Below are 8,749 nucleotides of genomic sequence, written 5' to 3'. Positions count from 1 at the left end.
TACCCTTGTGGGTACTGTCCGCAGGGGTCGATCCAACGGCTCGGATTTTTCCGAGTCAATTTTTTTTTTTTTTTATTTTACATGGAGGTGGGTCCGGACCACTCATGTGGAGTGATCTGGGCCGTTCATTGCCCGTGCCTGCATGGATAGGGTGAAACAATCCATTAATTTTTGCTTATCGTTTAATCCGTGATTATATGGAAGTAACTAATCATTAATTAAAGCTTTTATCGGAGTTTCTATGTCATAGTTAATTTATTTTATTTATAATGTTTCTTGATTGTATAGTTTTTTTTTTCAATTGGAACAGGTTCGTTTGGCCAAGTTTGAATCTTGATGGCGTTACGAATTTGAATTTCAAAATTCGAGTCTCTCAAATAATGCACTTGTATTTCTATTGAACATAATGAGATGAGAATATCTATCAATTCTCTTTTTTATTCATCAATAATAATTAGTAACGATGTCTTATGAAAGTTTTTTTTTATTTATTTACATGCAGTGTTTGTTCATCGCTTTTGAACCCGAAATAGTACAAATCTTGATAATACAAGTTTGGATACAGTAGTTTAAAAAACATTTAAATAAGTCTAGTTTTTAATATATTTTTTTATTCAAAAAATTAAAAACGGTTTTGGTATTTATATAAATGTTGAAAAGTGTTTGTTTTTATATTTAACTAAGGCAAAAACTTGTGTGACACGGTCTCACGGGTCGTATTTGTGAGACGAGTCTCTTATTTGGGTCATCCATGAAAACGTATTATTTTTCATGCTAAGAGTATTACTTTTTATTGTGAATATGAGTATGATTGACCCTAAAAGCAGAAGCAGAAATGTTTGTGTTTATATGGATGTTGCATTCATATTGTAACTTGAACATAAGAAGATAGATGAAGTCTTAGCAGACTTAAAGCTGGATAGATGTTATGCCAGAAAAATTTAATCAGTTTTAGAGAAATAAATTTGATATTTAATTCTCAGATCTTGTAATCAACATCTCATTAGAACTAGATGGATTATCAGAAACAAATTAGATCATATTGGATATGTTATAAGAAATAAAGTTAGACTTGGTATTCAAGCATACACATGTAGAATGTATAGATGTTGATGAATCTTTTGTTCATGTAGCAAGACTTGAGGCCAAAAGAATATTTCTTGCATTTGTTATTTATAAATACTTCAAAGTATATCAAATAGATGTCAAATATATTTTTCTTAATGTTTTATTAAATAAATATGTGTATGTCGAACAATCGTCTGGATTTGTGAATCATATTAATCCTTACTATGTGTTTAAACTTGATAAAGCATTATATGTATCGAAGCAAACTCCTCGAGCTTAATATGATATATTGTGTAAGTTATTGCTTGATCGTAACTTTATTACTGGAATTGTGGATAAGACCATATTAAGCTCACTAAAGGTGAGCATTATTTATAGGTACAAATATATGTTGATAACATCATATTCAGTTCTATTAACCCCAAACTTTGTGATAAATTATTCAAGTTGATGCAAGATAAGTTCGAATGAGTGTGATGGGATAATTGACTTTTTAATCGGATTGCAAATCAAGCAGCTAGACAACGATATTTTCAACAATCGGGCCAGATACATTAAAGAATTGCTAAAGAAGTTTGGCATGAAGTTTTGCAGTTGCTGCCACCTCTATTATCTCATCAATCAAGTTAGAAAATACACACAATTTATCTTTGAGAGAGAGACGAAGAAAAAGCCAATTTCTCAAACCCATTCCCGTAACCCACCTCTATTTTCGTCACTTTCAGCACCTTCATATTGGAGAAGACATAACTTTCCCGTCCGACGTCGAAATCTCGAACGGTTTGAGGTTTTTCTTCCTTACTTGAGTAGCTTCGTTTTGAAGCATGAATCACAACTTTTGATGCTCGTTTCAGCCCCAATCGAACCATGTTTCGTGGATGCTCCTATTAGAGTTTCTTGTTCGATTTTAGGTGAGCTATTGCTTGGTTTTTCTTGGTTCTTTGGACTATATTGAGCAAGGATTTGAAGCTTAAATTTTACCTTGTTGTTCCTGCATTTTCCAGCTGTTTTTTAGTTCGGTTTTTGGTCGTGAATAGTATTTCCGGCGTCATCTCCAGCGAGCATCACCTTGAAAACTCATAGTGATTAGTTAAACTCCGATCTTGATAAATTTTTGCTAATTCCAGTCTTTGTTTGATATATATATAGGCTGCCCGGGGTTGGGTTTTTACCCGTTTCGATTTAAATTGTTTTTATCGTTCGAATAACATTATATTGACGTAATTATCGGATAATTGTTGTAGGTTCAGTCATTGGAATTATTCGAGGTATAATTCGGCGAGCCTATTAATTATGTCGAATCGTTTTGTGTTATATTTAAAGATATTATAGTATGATTGGAATGTAAATAACGACGAGTTGTGGAATTATTTGGCTTATTTTATTATTTTAGGCTGAGAGAGTTCAGTTGATCATTCTTGAAGATCATTTTCGTGGTATAGGTATGTTACAGCTCGGTAACATACGACGGTAAAACATAAATTATGTTTAATTGTCATTCTGTATTACATTGATCATGTTTATGACTTGTTGACTGTTGTAAATTGTTAATGTCCTCATTGTGATCTATGTTTATTATTATGACATATTATTGGCATTTAACATTGGGCATACAGTTATGACATTCATGTTGAGCCATATCGTTCTTGTTAGCCCATTGTTGATATCTGTTGTTATCTGGCACTGTTGTTTATCTCGGGATCATTGTGTGGCTGATAGGCCAATACACATGAGACCGTAGATGTGATTGAACAATCTCGTGGTTAGTGCGGCCTTTTGATGTGAGCGATGGGATTGTGTCATCTAGTTCGTTCTGATGTGACATCCTGTTATAGCGTATCAGCTGTATGGAGGCCGAGTCAGGGGTGTTATTCAGCACAGCTTGGCATACATTGCATACTTGGTAGGGCGGTTTAGCTGCATGACGATGTAGCTCCCCTGTGTTGTTGCTCGAGCATTATTCCAGTTGTTATCTTACCGTTTTTTGGCTCCTGTTATCCCGATTATTCGTTGAGCCTTTCATGCATTGCATATTACATTTCATTATATGATTATGCATGATTTATGTTATTGTTGGACTGTTTCATACCAGAATCCTAACCTCAGTTGTTTACTGAGGGCTGCTGTGGTTGCTATTGGGCACCATGGTAGATCTCCCGATTCATTTTGCAGCATCAGGCCGAGGTTCCAGCAGTGGAGCTCGGGATTGAGGTTGGATTGCTTGGTTCTTATCAGTGGAGTCTCCCAGTTAGTCTATATGTATGTCTCGAGTTTGTTCAGTCTTGTATTGTAGTTTATTTGCCGGGAAGATGCCCCGTGTATCTGTAGTGGTATTGGGTTGTTTTTGTGATGTTTTGAGTCGACTCTGAGTTTCTTTTGATCTAGTGAGTAATTGGTAAGTTTTAATTTCTGCTTAGTCCTGGCCAGTGCGGCTATAGGTTGTTTAACTTCGGTTTTTGATTTAATGACTATAGTTGGAGTATATTTTTGATATAAAATTTTGCTTGAGTTTTCGGGATGTCCTACTTATGGGGGGGTCATGCCGAAATTTTTCTAGGTCCTGAGGTCCATTTTAAAGTATTTTAAACCTTTTTCCGCTGCAGTTTTAAGTCAAACCATTATTGTTTGATCATTAAGTCGATGTAAACATGTATAGGGGTTTGATTGGGTCACTGTTATATCTGACTGCTAAAGGGCCAAACATTTTGCTTGAAACCCTAAACAATCACATTATATTGCAGATAAATACATTCTTAAATATCGTGAGGGTACTCCTTGTCTAGGTCTTTGGTATCCCAAAGACTCTAGCTTTAGTCTAATTGGATATTCATATTTGGATTATGTAGGTTGTAAAATTGATAGAAAAACATAAGTGGATCATGTCAATTCTTTGGAGACAGACTGGTCTCATGGTTCACCGAGAAGCAAACTTCAATTGCTATATCTACGGCAGAAGCTGAATATCTAGCTGCATGTGGTAGTTATTACTCAATTACTCTACATTCAACAACAACTCGGAAATTATGACATTAACTCCTCTGAATCTCCAATATTTTTGTGATTATCAGTGTTATTGCCATCACATTTAACCATGTGTTGCATTCTCAGACTAAAAATATTAGCATTGGACATCATTGTATCTGAGATCGTGTCATAAATAAGGACATCTAGCTAGAGTACATTTCAATAGATTAACAAGTTGTGGACATATTCATTACGCTATTATCAGACTCTAAGTTTTCATATATTCGCAACATTTTTGAATTTTTAGATTTAAATTAGTTGCATGAATTTAGGAAGAATAAAATTTAAGATGGTGAAATAGTATATCAAGTTGGAACACAACTTTGATAGCTCCAACTAGAGTTTTTGGAAGCTTGACTTCATCATGTACACTAACTGTTTGACCTTCCTAATTTATATAATTTTTTTTGTAATGTCCAATATTTTAATTTATTTTAAAATTTAAATTCCATATATATTGCATATTCTTTTATTATCGGCACTTTAAATGTCTTTTAAATTTCGCGAGGACAAACACAACCCACCAAAAGATAATTTCTGACTTTTCAATTTTATTAAAAAAATAAGACATTAATATGAAGACACGTAGACTGTTTTTTCAGGCCGTATATATTCTAGATATTGATATCTTATTTTCCTTTCTGAATACTTGAAATTTCCTTGTTTGCGTGCCCCTGACACTTCAACATATAAACTAAAGTTGTTTTCAACAACTATCTGAAAATGACTAGCTACTCCATCAACATTTTGGTCGTGGAATTTTAATATGTCATATCAATGAGGACAAATCAACCATGCTCATTATCAAAATGCTGGAGGCGATCAGACTAAGGAAGTTCTTGGGTTGTAGCATGAAGATTTCTTAGCCAATTCTCAAGGAATTTTTCTCATCATCAAAGGCCAAGCACGGTATGGTTCTATGTATGGTTCAAGGCTCAAATCTGAATATCACACAGAAGATGTTTGTCGAAAAGTTTGATCTACCAACTGTTGGACTGACACATGTGCAACCCTTCTAGAGGATAATTTTGCTCATTGGATAAGTAAGTTTTCATTTTCTGGCTTTCCACTTTCCTCCACCTGTCTGAAGAAAAATTTGAAGGTGGAATTCTATCTACCCGTCGATCTGGTGAGCGAATCAATTTTGGCCAAGTTAGGAGCTTTTGACAAAGTAGTTTTCGATAAATTTTTGTTGATGGTGTCTATCGCTTCAGGATAAAGGCCAACTGGTTAGACTTTTTCTCTATTTTAACTGGTAAAGGGAGTCCCTCAACCATACAAATTCGTTGTTATTTTCTCCATTTTAACTGGTAAAGGGAGTCCCCCATATTCTTTCTCTATTGTTAGAGTAGGTGCCCGTCGAGCCAAGTGTTGGCCAAAGGTTCACATTGAAACTCTATGTATAAACAATCTTTATTTTAATAATATTTGAAATTATTATTTTGGCACATCGTTATTTGTATACTCATGCTTGTTGCATAGATAAAGTCCTTGAATATTCAAATAGTAGAAAGAATATGATATGCTCATATGATGAGTATCATGAAACTCATATTTGAAATACTATATATTCTAAACAGTTCCTATTCGATTCAGCCGCCGCTAAGCAGGATAAAGGCAGCTCGAGTTTGAGATTAGTATTTGCGATGTGAGTATCATGTTTCATTGGTAGGAAACATTGTGATGTCCGAGCATGCAGATAGGTGCTCCTTGTAGAGTGCCTGGACAACCCTCCATAAAGGACTGTCCAAGTGGTTCTCAGTTATCGAGTGGAAACGTCCTAATTTATGGTTGTACACCATTAGTCCTTATGACCCAAGACAACATTGTTACTCTATATGCTAGCATTGCACTTTGACTTGTTTACCGACTCATATGGGGTCATCAGGTGGAAAGGTTTGGTGTTTTGTCGAAACATATAGGAGTCTATACATTGTAGTCGGAGATTCACCGCTTACCTTCGAGTATGGATATCCTATGTGATCTCATGTGTATGTAGTTTGAAATATCTGATCAGAGTGTTGGTGGTAATGAAGAAAGGGGTTTCTTAGATTACACCATTGAAGCAACTACGACATGACACATAGTATCGATTCTTTGACAGCTCTTGATATACCAATTGTTGTCAAATCGGTCGGGATATATGATATGAAGAGACTGTACTGTACGCTAACCATAATAGAATGGTTCTTGCAGGCACTATCATTTGATACCTATAGAATCATGTAAGCGATGCTGCTAGGCGTTTAACATGATTGGTTGGGTACTATCAAACTTGAGTTCTGACGTTCTTATTATCAAGGAGTTTATAAGTAAGAATGGAGCATTTGGGTTATGCTCATATGAGGACATATTTAGTCCCGAATCAGATTGAGATGTGAACCCACTATAAGTTGTATCAATGAACCATTGAGGGTCACACAAGTGCTAACTTTCTAGATCCCGTTGAGAAGTAAAATAGTTCAATGTGTTGAACGACTTATAAAGAAGTTTATAAACACAAAGAAAAATAGAAGTACGAGTTCTATAAGAGGATTATGGGGAATGTAACTTTTAATTTGTGGAAGTGTTCCTAAATTCAAAGTTGGATCAAATAAATAATGTATTTGATAATTGTGATTTTCATAAACGTTGTTATGAACTAAATTAAATTAATTCATGTGTTGAAATAATTAAACACTAGTGGACTTAGTAGAGTCCAAATAATTAAATTAATTCAAGTGTTGAATTAATTAAATAATATTGGGTCTTGAAGAGCCCAATTGAAATAATTGTTCAACTAGTGGGCTTGAGTAAATTTAAGTAAAGATCTAATTGATCTCAAATGTATTTGAGATATTTAAATAAAAGTTCACGAGCTTTGTAAATATTACAAGCCCAAATAATATGCATGAGGAGGTGAGGAGTTGAGAAACAACTTTTTCAATAAACAAGGCATGTGTCTCACATGCACTTTAACTTTTTCAAGCACCAAGAAAAGTCTTCTCTTCTCTTCTCCCAACCCCTTATGGCCGAAATTTCCAAGCTTTATCTTCTCAATTTTTGCTTCTTCAATTGTTGAGGAAAGTATACACTTCTCAAAGAAAAATGCTCTAATTTTTCTAGTGCAAAATTAGAGTGGATCTACCTTGTTAGTGGTGGACCTAATTTGAAGGAAAAAGTCCATTTGAGCAAGGTGTGCTCTTGGAAGCTTATAGATTGGGTCAACCCTTCAAGAGCTAAGTTGTTCACAACTTGGTTGGAGTCAAACATCAATCCTTGTGATTTATAGGTAAAAATTCTTAACACACTATATATTGTGTTTTTGATATTTTCTACACACACTAGTGGGTGCTCGGTTTTTCTTGCTTGAAAAATTTGATTTTTCGAAAATTCCGTTGCGCCTCCGGGAACCGTAACCGATCCCCTTTCAGTTATCATTTTCTGACTTTCCACTTTCCACTTTCCTCCACCTGTCTGAAGAAAAGCTTTTGACAAAGTAGTTTTCGACAAATTTTGTTGATGGTGTCTATCGCATCAGGATAAAGGCCAACTGGTTAGACATTTTTTTCTCTATTTTAACTGGTAAAAGGAGTCCCTCAACCATATGGATTTTTTGTTATTTTTGCGCTATCTACTTGAACAACACAAGGTCATTCTAGTGGATATTCCAAATCTCCGTCCAATCAAGTTGATGAACTCTACTTCTGTCAATATGTTTAAGAAGAAAAATCTTCCAATAGGAATCGAGTTGTTGGAAATCAAGAAAGAGAAAATAGAAGAACAAGACGCCACAAAGATGAAACTCAAACCTCCCAAGACATTAGATATACTAAAAGAAAATTTGGTATGTCTTCAAACTTGGAGTATGATGAGGGCAGGGAGAAGTTCCCCTAACACAAGTTTTTTTAGAATCAAATAAAGTTACTGAATAGAATAAAAATGTATAAAAACCTAAGGTAAAGAAGATTAAGTTGATAAAGCATGTATTTGAACCCTCCAACCAACACCAATTCCAATTGTTCCAATCTCCAGATTATTAAGTAGTTAAGATTGTTGAGTCGGAAGTTATAGGTAGTCTAGATTGCCCACAATTGACCCAAAGGAGTAAGGCAAATCCAAGCTAGTGGAAGTATCTTCCAAAGTCTCAAGTGATCAATTGATGTGACTATTAAACGGGTAGATGAGATTGGGGTTATTTGACAAGCGGGTCGACTATTAGATCGTAGTTCACTTCTCAAATATCAAGAAAAATAAAAAAGCTCACTGACGTGGCTGAGCTTGAAGATAAAATTTTGGACTGGGCAAAAACTGAACTTGTTTATGAAATTATACAAAAAAGAGACTTTATAGGATTGGAGATTCGAAGAATTGTTTTGTGGGAGATCATTAAGCAAAAATATGAGAATTTCAATCCCCACAACCTTCACTCCCTATATGATTAAACAATTATTCAACAGTTAAAAATGGATTCCCTATCTATTTCAATGAAGATGAAAAGACAAGAGTATGAGCTGCCTGTAGAGGAAAAAGAAGACTCTCAGACCATTTTTTATGAGGAAGAGACTCTCACAGGTGACCAGCCGAATATTGATACTACGAGACAAGAGTTGAGCTTTCTAGCCACAGTTTTAGAGAGTTTAGAGGTTGAGATACCTACAAAGGAAACTCTAGTCGG

The sequence above is a fragment of the Primulina eburnea genome, chromosome 1, assembly GCF_022965805.1.
Source record: "Primulina eburnea isolate SZY01 chromosome 1, ASM2296580v1, whole genome shotgun sequence".
NCBI classification, from domain to species: Eukaryota; Viridiplantae; Streptophyta; class Magnoliopsida; order Lamiales; family Gesneriaceae; genus Primulina; species Primulina eburnea.
The sequence above is the reverse complement of the archived record's forward strand: the minus strand, read 5'-3'. Positions refer to the sequence as shown.